The sequence below is a fragment of the Leopardus geoffroyi genome, chromosome B3 (assembly GCF_018350155.1).
Source record: "Leopardus geoffroyi isolate Oge1 chromosome B3, O.geoffroyi_Oge1_pat1.0, whole genome shotgun sequence".
Lineage (NCBI taxonomy): Eukaryota > Metazoa > Chordata > Mammalia > Carnivora > Felidae > Leopardus > Leopardus geoffroyi.
The window spans coordinates 37,857,560-37,871,907 of NC_059337.1; the positions used below are offsets into that span (position 1 = coordinate 37,857,560).

The 14,348-nt window shown below is 35.6% G+C and overlaps 1 protein-coding gene across 11 annotated transcripts in view; it reads right to left on the bottom strand.

The window, feature by feature from the left end:
• Positions 1 to 14,348, bottom strand: part of MAP2K5 (mitogen-activated protein kinase kinase 5) — a 277,056-nt gene that overhangs the window by 156,762 nt on the left and 105,946 nt on the right. The window lies entirely within an intron of this gene.

Below are 14,348 nucleotides of genomic sequence, written 5' to 3' on the forward strand. Positions count from 1 at the left end.
ACCAAGACAAGCAATCAATCTATTCCAAAGATACTTAGTTCAAAATGGGTTTTGTTTGCTTTTTAAATTCTCTTTGATACCACTTTGAAAACCATTTTATGAAGTAAAAAAAAAGAAAAACCAATCTCCTTGTATCATATTTGTCACTGAAATGGTATTCACTATCATCCTTCATCTTTACCAAATCCAGCTTCTGGCAGTTCCAAAAACCAAAACCATTAGACTGTGCACATAGGAAATGAAGGGCCACATTGTTTGCTTGTTTTAAATTTTCATCAACCTAGAAATTAGTACAACTAGAAGATAGCAGCTACTTGATAAATATCTATCAGATGAACATGCGGATAAATTAAAATCACTGTGAACCTCACTAGATAGGTAGAACTGCTCTGAAAGCAGTTTCAAAAGAAGGGACCGCAGCCAACAATAACATCACTGAAATAACCGCACAACTTTCCTCGGCAAGTATTTTATTTATTTATTTATTTATTTATTTATTTATTTATTTATTATTTTTTAATATATGAAATTTATTGTCAAATTGTTTTCCATACAACACCCAGTGCTCATCCCAAAAGATGCCCTCTTCAATACCCATCACCCACCCTCCCATCAGCCCTCAGTTTGTTCTCAGTTTTTAAGAGTCTCTTATCCTCGGCAAGTATTTTAAAGGAACCAATATTCATTTGCAAGTATAAATTTGGGTACAATTGTTAAATTTTCAATCTCACAGATTTTCAGAAAGAAAAGCAAAGAACCACTACCTCGCTCATGTTAACATTATGATTGTATGAGACCTATTTAACAACAGGTAATAACCTTTCTTTGAGTCAAGTTGAGGTTTAGTCTTTCAGTTCTATAAAGGAATTATCCAGGATATTTGAAAAATAATTTCCATTTCAATCAAAGGCTAAAAATTCATATTTACCTACTTCACGACTGGATGATTTCTAAGTATGCCTCATATGATACTAAAATGGAGCATGTTATTGTTTTGAAATGCAGTTATTTCACAGATATAAATATTTTTATATGTCAAATTTTCCTAAAGCTGAACATCAGAAAAAAAAATTTTTTTCCTATGAAAACAAATTTTTTCCTATGAAATTCCTATGAAAACAATATGTATATATATATATATTGCATATATATAAAGCTACTGACTTTGTATTTATTCTGTTTACAGTAGAAAAATGATCACTTCCTTAGGTAACTGGCTTGTAGTTTCCAGATTCTTACAAGAAGCTGGAAAACCACAGTGTGACTAAACTTTATGCTTTGGCTATGAGTGTTCCCTGGAAGATAATGAAAAAAAAAAAAAAAGACACTTCTGCAATGAACTGAACCATCTTTATTTACTTAAATAGCATTTTTATGATAGATGCAATAAAAGTGAAAATATGTTAAGAAAACATTTCATGTTCTCATTGATCTTTCAGATGAATTGGCAGTTGCAAGGAGCTTTACATGCTGGTATTTGGAAGACTGACAAATGAAGTTTACTAGACCAATCCCCTGTGAAGTGAACAGCTTGACTGGCTCAAAACTAGGAGGTGCAAATTCATTCACATAGACTAGTAAGAAGTCCTAACAGGAGATGCTTTTTTTAAAAATATATATATACATAAGATGTAAATCAGGATTTAATTGGCTAAACAGATAACAGACAACAGTCTAAACCAAAAAGCCAAAGATTACATTACTACACTTATTGGCAGAACAAGCCAAAAAAGAATCTCATTTTGAGGTATTTCACTGGTTTTTGTAAATATCCATTTAATCTCAGTTATATCCCACTCTTCTTAGCCATCCACATGAGTAAATCTTTACATACTGGCTTTGTGTCATCACAGATTCATCCTGTCCTTGACATAATCATTAGAGATAACTGTCAGAGGCAAAAAAAAAAAAAAAAAAAAAAAAAAAAAAAGGATCTGGCAGATCCACTCAGAATCAAGAGTTCCTATTAAGCTTTAGTAGTTCTCTTTGTGCAACTAAATAAGTCTTAGCCTAAAAATGACAGAGTTTACAGTTTAATTTTCGCTGAGTTTTACTATCATCTCTATCCTTCAGGCCTATCCCAAAAAGGCAATTCTTAGACTCATCATATATCACCCAACATTAGTGCTAGAGGGACATTAAAGAACAGTCCAATGACTTTATTCGACAAATGGGAAAAAGTGACTCCCAGAAAGTAAGTTTTCTAGTCATGGCCGTGAGTCAGTTGATGGGAGAGCTCAGGAAAGGTCTTGGCCTTTGAACTCCCAGAACTGCAAACATTTAAAAGGTTTCCCTGTAACATCATTGAGCTTGAGAATCACATGTGAACTTTTTACAGTTTAATGTAATGTGATATTACCATGACACACTCAGACAGTTTAATCTTAGTTGAGACACTGGTATTCAAGGCATTTAGAAACTCATTTCTATGTTACACAGTTGGTTTAAACCTTTTATTCATGATTCCAAGGTGACGTCACTGGTTTGCTTTCTGTGACCTGTCACTTCTCTGTATTCTCTGGCCTCAGATCACCCCTAGCCAGTCATTTCATTTCATGCTACAATCCACCATAGGAACCAGGAGGAAGAGTGCTAACAAATTAGCAAAAGAACCCATCTCAACTACCAAACTGTATGTTTCTCTTGATGAATTAGGGCCATCATTTTCATGCAACTAAGCAAAAAGGACTCATGGCTGTGAGGTCTGTGTTTAACCTAACACATGACTAAACATAAAGTAGTGCCCTGAATGTAGGATAAAACGCAAATATGTAGTTAATGAATGAGAAGCAACAATACTGTCATATTAATCCCAAAATTTTCTTAAAATGACCATGATTATTATTAATACTAATAAAATTAAAATCTGGAGCCATAAGCAAAAATTTCAGAAGAAGCTCTCCTAGACTCTGCTACTTGTAAAAATAAAGAGCCCTTTGTTTTAAGGACTCAAAGGAGTATTTGATACTCCTTTTCTTTCTCTGCAACATGGGTTTTTGAGGAAAAAAATTTGTTCCAATGACAGTAATCCAAAAACATGGCCATATATTCTGAGAAGTTATATTTGAGCATTTCTGAATAGATTTAGTTTTACTTAATGAGAAGGCATATCACATCAGTCCCCTACTTGAACACTTCCAGTGGCATCTTAATTCAGACGAAAACACAAATTCCTTACATGCTCTATAACGCCTACACAATGTAGCTTCTACTTACTTCTTTGGCCCCTTCTCTGGTCCCAGGTCCTCCCATCAATACTCACTAGTCATTTTGGCCTTCCTGTGGGGCCTTCATTATACCAAGCTTGCTCCTACCTTGGAGTATTTATAACAGATACTCTGTCTTCCTCAAAGATGTTCCCCATGACCTTCCGTGAATGGCTCATTGACATTAAAATCTGCTAAAATGTCACTCCCATAAAAAAGCCATTCCTGACCATCCTATCTAGCACCTCCTCTCCTATTAGTCATCATCTATCCTGCTTTATGTTCCAATGAGACTTAACTCTCTCTGAGAATGTACTATGTGTCTCTTCTCAGGCTCCCCTTCTAGAATTTAAGTTCCATAATGACAGGAATTAAGTCCTATTTACTGTTTGTGTCTCCAGGTTGAGAACAGTGTCTGAAGGAAAGTGTTCAATAAATATGTGGATATAGATGACTAATATGAGATTAAAATAGAGAGTGAGAATCTACACTAAAGGAATAGTACTAGGGTTGGGAGAAAATTGTCAAGAAGCTTAATTGCAAGGGAAGGGAATAGAAGAAATGATAGAGTGTGGTACACAGCTTCTGGTCCAGATATTTTTTGGGTACATTTTGCTGTATTATAGAGAATGAAGATACAAAAGAAAGAGGTTGAGGGATGGAGAGAACTTCACTAAGTGTATGCACATGTGGAGGGACTGACCTTATGCACCCCTTCATGTGCAAGGAGGATCATGTTGGCTTACTTGTGCTAAGCTACAGATGGATAATGGAAGAGCAAGGAATTGTGAGAGCTCATACCTGAAAGTCTTCATTATCTTTGAAGGAGAAAGGAGGTCAGATCTGGAAGAGGGTAATAAAATTTTAGGAGAGTTGATGTGGGAAATAACAGAAAGATAAGAAATGGAGAGCTAAATGTAAAAAGTGGAAAATTTTAGTGTTCTGGGACTGATTAGCGTGGAGTAAGGGAAGCCGTCAAGCAGCAGTAAGAGAGCGGCTTTAGGCAGCTCAAGTCTAGAAAGGAGTTGCCTCAAAAAAGAGATTTAAATATAGGCTGCAAAGTGAATGTTTTAAGATAAGGACTTAATATATTAAAAATGTGTATCTTCAATTTTTTCATCAGTGTTTTACAGTTTTCACAATAGAGGCCTTTTACCTCTTTGGTTAGGTTTCTTCCTAGGTATCTTACTATTTTTGGTGCAACTGTAAATGAGATTGTTTTCTTAATTTCTCTTTTGCTGCATATAGAAATGCACACTGATTTTGTATCCTGTGACTTTACTGAATTCATTTATCAGTTCTAGTAGTTTTTTGGTGGTTTTCCATGTATAGTATCATGTCATCTGCAAATAGTGAAAGTTTTGCTTCTTCCTTGCTGATTTGGATGTCTTTTATTTCTTTTTCTTGTCTGATTGCTATGGCTACGACTTCCAGTGCTATGTTGAATAAAAGTGGTCAGAGTGGGCATCCCTGTCTTCCAGACTCTAGGGGAAAAGCATTCAATTCTTCACCATTTAGTATAATGTTTGCTTTAGGTTTTTCATATATAGGCTTTATTATGTTGAAGGTGTGTTCTCTCTAAACCTACTCTGTTGAGAGTTTTTACCATGAATGGATGTTGTACTTTGTCAAATGCTTTTTCTGTATCTATTGAAATCATCATAGGGTCTTCATCCTTTCTCTTATTGATGTGATGTATCACTTTGATTTGCAAATACTGAATTCACCCTTACATACTGGGGATAAATCCCACTTGACTGTGGCAAACGATTTTTAAAATGTATTGTTGGATTCAGTTTGCCAGTATTTTCTCAAGGATTTTAGCATCTATGTTCATCAGAGATATTTGCCTGTAGTTCTGTTTTTTGTGTTGTCGTTATCTGGTTTTGGTATCAGGGTAACACTGGCCTCATAGACTGAATTTTCCTGTTCTCTTCTATATTTTTGGAATAGTTTGAGAAGGGTAGGTATCAACTCTTCTTTAAATGTTTGGGAGGATTCGCTTGAGAAACTGTCTGGTCCTGGACTTTTGTTCATTGGGAGTTTTTTGATTACTGATTTAATCTCCCTGCTTGTAACTGGTCTACTCAATTTTTTTTTCTTCCTGTGCAGCTTTGGTAGATTATATGTTTCTAAAAATTTATCCATTTCCTCTAGGCTTTTCAGAGTATTCTCTTACAACTGTATTTCTGTAGTGTTGGTTGTTATTTCTCCTCTTTCATTTGTAATTGTATTTATTTGTGTCCTGTCTCTTTGTTTTTTTTGATGAGACTGGCTAGAGGTTCATGAATTTTGTTTATATTTTCAAAGAACTAGCTCCTGGTTTCATTTATGTGTCCTATTGTTTTTGCTTTTTTAGTTTCTATATCATTTATTTCTGTTTTAATTTTATTATTTCTTTCCTTCTGCTAGTTTTGGGGTTTGTTTGTTGTTCTTTTTTCTAACTCCTTTAGGTGTAAGGTTAGGTTGTTTGAGATTTCTTTTTACTTCTTGAGGTGGGCCTGTATTGCTATAAACTTCCCTCTTAGAAACACTTTTGCTGCATCCCATTTGAACCACTGTGTTTTCATTTTCATTTGTTTCCATGTACTTTTAGATTTCTTCTTTGACTTCTCAGTTGATCAATTCATTGTTTAGTAGCATGTTATTTAACCTCCATGTATTTGCAGTCTTTCCAGATTTTTTCTTGTGGTTGATTTCTAGTTTCATAGCATTGTAGTCAGAAAACATGCAAGATCTTTTTTAATTTGTTAAGACTTGTTTTGTGGCCTAATAACGTGATCTATTCTGGAGAATGTTCTGTGTGTAAGACATTCCATGCTCATGGACTGGAAGAACAAATATTATAAAAGTAATTAACAAAGCAATCTACAGATTTAATGCAATCCTTATCAAAATACCAACAAAGTTTTTCACAAAACTAGAGCAAAAAAAAAATCCTAAAATGTATATGCAACCACAAAAAAAAACCCAAATAGCCAAAGCAATTTTGACAAAAAAAAAAAAAAAAAAAAAAAAAAAAAAAAAAAAAAGCTGGAGGTATCACAGTTCCAGACTTCCAGCTGTACTGCAAAGCTGTAGTAACCAAAGCAGTATGGTACTGGTATCAAGATAGAACAGAATAGAAAACCCAGACTAAACCCACAATTATATGGTCACTAATCTTTGACAAAGCAGGAAAGAATATTAATGGGAAAAAGACAGTCTCTTCAACAAAACTGGACAGCAACATGCAAAAGAAACTGGACTACTTCCTTATACCCGATACAAAAATAAATTCAAAATGAATTAAACACCTAAACGTGAGACCTGAAACCATAAAAGTCCCAGAACACAAGAAGTAGGGTCTCTGACACTGACCATGGCAACATTTTTCTACTTATGTCCCCTGACGTAAGGGAAATAAAAGCAAAAATAAACTATTGGGACTACATCAAAATAAAAAGTTTCTGCATAGCGAAGGAAATAATCAACAAAACTAGAAGGCAACCTACAGAAGATATTTGCAAATATTTGCAAATGACATATCCAAAAAAGGGTCAGTATCCAAAATATATAAAAAACTTATACAAATCAACACCTAAATAACAAAGAAGCCAATTAAGAATGGGCAGAAGACGTGAACAGACATTTCTGCAAAGAAGACATCCAGATGGCTAACAGACACATGAAAAGATGCTCAACATCACTCACAATCAGGGAAATGCAAACCAAAACTACAATGAGAAAACACTTCACACCTGTCAGAACAGCTAAAATCAACAGCACAAGAAACACCAAGTGTTGGTGAGGATGTAGAGAAAAAGGAACCCTCTTGCACTGTTGGTGAGAATGCAAATAGGTAGAGCCACTGTAGAAAACAATGGAGTTTCCTCAAAAAAAAAAAAAAAAATTAAAAACAGAATTACCATATGATCCAGTAATTCCACTACTGGGTATCTACCCAAACAATACAAAAATGCTAATGTGAAAAGATATATGCACCCCTATGTTTATAGCAACATTATCAACAATAGCCAAATTATGGAAAGAGCCCAGATGTGTGTGTATATATATATATATATATGTGTGTGGACACACACACACACAGGAATATTATTCATCCATAAAAAAGAGTGAAATCTTGACATTCACAATGACATGGATGGAGCTAGAGAGTATAATGCTAAGTGAAATAAGTCAGTCAGAGAAAGACAAATACCAAATGATTTCACTCGTAGGTACAATTTAAGAAACAAAACAAATGAGCAAGGGGAAAAAGAGAGAGACAAATATGCCAAGAAACAATCTTAGCTGTAGAGAACAAACTGATGGTTACTAGAGAGGAGGTGATTGGGGGATGGGTGAAGTAGGTGATGGGCATTAAGGAGTACTCTTGTTGTGAAGAGCACTAGGTAATGTATGGAATTGGTGAATCACTATATTGTACACCTGAAACCAATATAACATGTATGTTAACTACACTGGAATTAAAATAAAATGAAACTTTTAAAAAAGCATTAAAAATGTAATTAAAAGGTGACATTAGCAAAAATGACAGAGTAAGAACCATTGAAAATTCTCTTCTCCACATAAGCAATAAAGAAATAGGCAAAAATTGTCAGACCAATCTTTGCAGAACTCTGGGAATGAGTAAAAGGACTGCAGCAACCCAAAAATCATTTATTGAAGATTTGGGGCATTTTAACTTGCCCTGTTCCCAGTGCCTCCTCTCCAGCTTCACTGAAGCCTTGAAAAGCAGCAGCCTGCAATCCCAGGGAACACAGCAGCCGGGGGGCACTGTACAGGTAGAACTGAGTTGGTGCTCCCTCAAATACACTTTCTCAGAAAAGTTTTATTTTTGACCTGTCTGGTGGTTCCCTGGAAGACCTTCCTGGACATGTTGCCTTTATTCAACCTGACTTATAGGTTGCCTAGTACAAAAAGTCTTTTCCTTTGGGGCATTTGTTAAAACAATTAGAAAGAACTGATTAACTTTGCGACTGAGATGTTGGATAACAGCTGGGGTGAACTAGCTAAACAAAAATCTTAAAGAGGAAATCTAGGAAATGCAATGTCCATAGAAACTTTGAAAAATTCTATCATATTCTTGGGAATCTAGGATATGTGCATGCATACGGCTGTGTACATGCTTAGAAAGGCTCTGAGGAGGCTGTAAGCAGGTACTGGGGCTGACCAGGAACCTCTGCACAAGCAGGAAGCAAAAACTAAGACAAAGTTACCAACTGCATGGGCGAGTGTTGAAGATGTGCCCCAAACACACATGGAACCCCCCTCAACAAAGACAAGGAGACTTAATAGCTCTAAGCATTTAAGGAAATCTCTGTCCAATCATTAGCTGACTTGGAAGCTCACTGAAAAGAGGCTTCAGTGGCCATACACCAAAGATATAAACATGACAGAATACTTCAGAAAAGTCACTGAACAGCAGCAACAAACTCTGGGGATGAGAGAGAATCTGATTTCCAATGTTAACACAGTATTTACTTTAAAATGTCCAGTTTTCAGGACAGCTGGGTGACTCAGTCATGACCTCGCAGTCTGCGAGTTTGAGCCCTGCATCAGGCTTTGTGCTGATAGCTTAGGGCCTGGGGCCTACCTTGGATTCTGTCTCCCTGTCTCTCTGTCCCTATCCCACTTGTGCTCAGCCTCTCTCTCTCTCTCTCTCTCTCAAAATTAAATAAAAATTAAAAAATAAATAAAAATAAAAAAGAATCATTATTTAAAAAATAAAACTGAATGTCCAGTTTTCAATAACAAAACCAAAAAAGTATGACCCATACACAAGACTAAAAGCAATCAATAGAAACTATCCGTACAAAAGCTCAGATGTTGGACTTACTAGAAAAAAATCTTTAATGAGTTATTTAAGAAACACTCTGGGAAATCATGTAAGGAACTAAAGTATGAAGATAATGTCTCCCCTAATAAAGGATATTAATAAAGAGATAGAAAGTATACAACTACACACACATACATACATACACACATAGTTATGTGTGTATATATATATATATATATATATACACACACACATATATATATACACATACGTACATACATACGTAAAAATAAATAAATTCTGGAGTTAAAAATAAATAAGACATTATTCACCAGGGTATATCTACATAGTCTGAAAACAGAATCAGGGAATATAAAGATACGTCAACTGAGATTATCCAGTCTGAGGAACAGAAGGAAAAAAGAATAGAAAAATGAACACATTATCAGAGACCTGTAAGACATCATCAAGCATATCAACATATGCATTATAGGAGACCTAAAAGAGAAGGAAAGATGGAGAAAGAATATTTGAAGAAGTAACAGCCAAAAATTTCCCAAATTGGATGAAACCATTAATTTGCACATCGAAGACATGCAATAAACTCCAAGATAAATGAAGAGACTAACACCTAGATACATTATGAAACTGTCCAGAGACAAAAACAAAAGAAAATCTTGAAAGCCAAAAGAGAAGCAATACAAGAAATTCTCAAAAATATTAACAGAACCATGCAGATCAAAGGCAATGGATGGCATATTCAAATAGCTGAAAGAAAAAGACTGTTGACCAAAAACTTTATATCCAGCAAAACTATACTACAAAAGTGAAGGATAAGACACTCTGAAATCAACAAAAACTGAGGGAATTCATCACTAGCTGACCTACCCTACAAGAAATAAAAGGGAGTCCCTTCCAACTGAAGGAATTTCAGAGGAAAGTTACTAGATAGTAACTCAAATCCACACACAGAAATAAACGGTACTGGTAATGGTTACTATATAGGTAAATATAAAAGGCAGGATAAATGTATTTTTGTTTGTAAGTCTTTTTCTCCTGTCTGACTGAAAGAGAACTGTAGGGGCGCCTGAGTGTCTCAGTTGGTTGAGTGTCCGACTCTTGATTTCAGCTCAGGACACGATTGCACAGTTTTTGGGGTCAAGTCCCGTGTCAGGTTCCATGCTGTCAGCACAGAGCCTGCTTGGGATTCATTCTCTCTCTCCCCCTTTCTCTGCCCCTCACTCCCTCCCTTCCTCTTTCTCTCTCTCAAAACAAAAACAAACAAACAAACAAAAAAACCACAAAAGGAAATAAATTTAAAAAGAAACAGAACTTGGCACAAGAACAGATGTTCAGATCAATGGAACAGAATAGAGAACCCAGAAATTGACCCACAAACGTATGGCCAACTAATCTTTGACAAAGCAGGAAAGAATATCCAATGGAATAAAGACAGTCTCTTCAGCAAGTGGTGCTGGGAAAACTGGACAGCGACATGCAGAAGAATGAACCTGGACCACTTTCTTACACCATACACAAAAATAAACTCAAAATGGATGAAAGACCTAAAGGTAAGACAGGGAGCCATCAAAATCCTCGAGGAGAAAGCAGGCAAAAACCTCTTTGATCTTGCCCGCAGCAACTTCTTAGTCAACATGTCTCTGGAGGCAAGGGAAACAAAAGCAAAAATGAACTAATGGGACCTCATCAAAATAAAAAGCTTCTGCACAGCGAAGGAAACAATCAGCAAAACTAAAAGGCAACTGACAAAATGGGAAAAGATATTTGCAAAGGACATATCAGATAAAGGGTTAGTATACAAAATCTGTAGAGAACTTATCAAACTCAACACCCAAAAAACAAATAACCCAGTGAAGAAATGGGCAAAAGACATGAATAGACACTTCTCCAAAGAAGACATCCAGATGGCCAACTGACACATGAAAAAATACTCAACATCACTCATCATCAGGGAAATACAAATCAAAACCACAAGGAGGGGTGCCTGGGTGGCTCAGTCAGTTGAGTGTCCGACTTTGGCTCAGGTCATGATCTCACTGTCAGTGAGTTCAAGCCCCGCATCGGGCTCTGTGCTGACAGCTCAGAGCCTGGAGCCTGTTTCAGATTGTGTCTCCCTCTCCCTCTGCCCCTCCCCCACTCATGCTGAGTCTGTCTCTCTCTCTCTCTGTCAAAAGTAAATAAACATTAAAAAAAAATTAAAAAAAAAAAACCACAAGGAGATACCACCTCACACCTGTCAGAATGGCTAACATGAACAACTCAGGCAACAACAGATGTTGGCGAGGATGCAGAGAAAGAGGATCTCTTTTGCATTGTTGGTGGGAATGCAACCTGGTGCAGCCACTCTGGAAAACAGTATGGAGGTTCCTCAAAAAACTAAACAGAACTACCCTACGACCCAGCAATTGCACTACTAGGCATTTATCCCCGGGATACAGGTGTGCTGTTTCAAAGGGACACATGCACCCCCATGTTTATAGCAGCACTATCAACAATAGCCAAAGTATGGAAAGAGCCCAAATGTCCATTGATGGATGAATGGATAAAGAAAATGTGGTATATACATACAACGGAGTATTACTCAGCAATCAAAAAGAATGAAATCTTGCCATTTGCAACTACGTGGATGGAACTGGAGGGTATTAAGTGAAATTAGTGAAATTAAGCTAAGTGAAATTAGTCAGAGAAAGACAAAAATCATATGACTTCACTCATATGAGTACTTTAAGAGACAAAACAGAGGAACATAAGGGAAGGGAAACAAAAATAATATAAAAACAGGGAGGGGGACAAAACAGAAGAGACTCATAAATATGGAGAACAAACTGAGGGTTACTGGAGGGGTTGTGGGAAGGGGGATGGGCTAAATGGGTAAGAGGCATTAAGGAATCTACTCCTGAAATCATTGTTTCACTATATGCTAACTAATTTGGATATAAATTTTAAAAAACAAAAAATAAAATAAAAAAACAGAACTGCACAAAGCAGTAAGTAAAAATCTGCATTAATAAGTACACAACTTATAAAGATGTAACTTCTATGACAGTAACAGCACAAAGGAGGGGGATGGAATGGAGCTATTAGGAGCAACAATTTCATAGACTTGAAAAAAGTTGATATTAATATGAACTAAGTTGTCAGAAGTTAAGATGTTAACTGTAATCTCTAGGAAAATCAAAACTATAACTCAAAAAATATAGTAAAAGAAATCACAAGAATATAAACAATACATTAAAAATACCTATTTAACATAAAAGAAAGCAGTAATGAATAAATGGAACATAAAAGAATACAACTAAAGAAAACAAGTAGTAAAATGGCAGATATTGCTGGTAATTACATTAAATGTAAATGAATTAAACACTGACAGATTGGCAGAATGGATTTAAAAATGACCCAACTCTATGATGTCTATAAGAGATGCACTTTGGATTCAAAGACCCAAATAGGTTGAAGGCAAAACAGTGGCAAAAGATAGAACAAGCAAATAAGAATCAATGGGGGGGCTGGGATGACTACACTAAGATTAGACAAAATAGACTTTAGACAAATATAGTAACTAGAGACACATTTTATAATGACTGAAGAGTCGATCATAACAACGATAAACATATATGCACCTAACAACAATGCCAAAATATATGAAGCATAAATTAACAGAATTGAAGGAGAAATACACAAGCAAAAAATATTAGGTGGAGACTTCAATATCCCACTTTCTTTTTTTTTTTTTTTTAATGTTTATTTACTTTTGAGAAAGAAAGAGAGAGTGCGAGCAGGGTGGGGGGCAGAGAGAGAGGGACACACAGAATCCGAAGCAGGCTCCAGGCTCTGAGCCGTCAGCACAGAGCCTGACATGGGGCTCGAATCCTTGAACTGCAAGATCATGACCTGAGCCAAAGTTGGCCGCTCAACTGACTGGGCCACCCAGGTGCCCCTTCAATATCCCCCTTTCAATAATAAATAGAACTAAACTGAAGATCAACAAGGAAATAAAATACTTAAACAACACTGTAAATCAACTAGACCTAACAGACATCTAAGGAAAATCTAACCCATCAAGAGCAGAATACATTCTTCTCATGTATACATGAAACATTCTCCAGAACAGAAGGTTAGGCATTAAAACAAACCTCAATAAATCTAAAAGAACTGAAGTCATACAAAGTATGTTCTCTGACCTCAAAAGAATATTAGAAATCAACAACAGAAGAACACTCAATGTGGAAAATGACACACTCCTAATGGAAAATGGGTCAAAAAAGAAATCGCAAGTGATTTCTCCTTTGGGGGGAATTAGAAAATAAACTAAATGAAAATGAAAACACAACATACCAAAACTTCTAGGATGTAGCTAAAGCAGTACTTAGAGGGAAATGTATAGCTGCAAATGGCTACATTAAGTAGGAAATATCTCAAATTAGTATCCTAACTTCGCACCTTAAAAAACTAGAAAAAGAAGAGCAAACTAAACCCAAAGCTAGTAGAAGAAACAAATATTAAGGCAGAGAAAAACAGCAGAGAAAATCAAAGTAACCAAAGTTGGTTCTTTGGAAAAGGCAAAGAAACTGACCAACTTTTAGCTACACTGATAAAAAAAAAAAAAAAAAAAAGAGAGAGAGAAAGAAAGGAAGAAAGAAAGAAAAAGAAAGAAAGGAAGGAAGGAAGAAAGAAAGGAAGAAAGAAAGGAAGAAAAAGAAAAAGACTCAAATTACTAAAATTTGCAATGAAAGAAGAAGGAAAATTAACACCAATTTTACAGAAATAAAAATGATTATAAAGGAATATTAGGAACAACTGTGTATCAACAAATTAGGTAATCTAAATGAAATGGATAAATTTCTAGAAAGCTACAAACTATCAAAATTGAAGAAGAAATACGTATCTGAATAAACCTATAACTACATATAATTATTAAAGAGATTGGTAATCAAAAAACTCACAAATATTATTCAGTCTTAAAAAGGAAAAAAATTCTGACACACACCACAGCATGGATGAACCTTGAGGACATTATGCAAAGTAAAATAAGCCAGTCCCAAAAAAAGACAAATACTATATGATTGCACTGAAATGAGGTACCCAGAGTAGTCCAATTCATGCAGACAAAAACCCAGAATGTTAGTAGTCAGGGGCTGGGGTTAGGAGGCAATGGGTTACTGTTTAATGGGTACAGAGTCTCAGTTTTGCAAGATGCAAAGAGTTCTGGAGATTAATGGTGGCACTGGTTGCAGAGCAATGTGAATGTACTTACCAGTTACGAACTACACACTTAAAAATGGGTAGTACGGTAAATTATATGTTATCTGTGTAATATACTACAATTAAAAAACACTGTT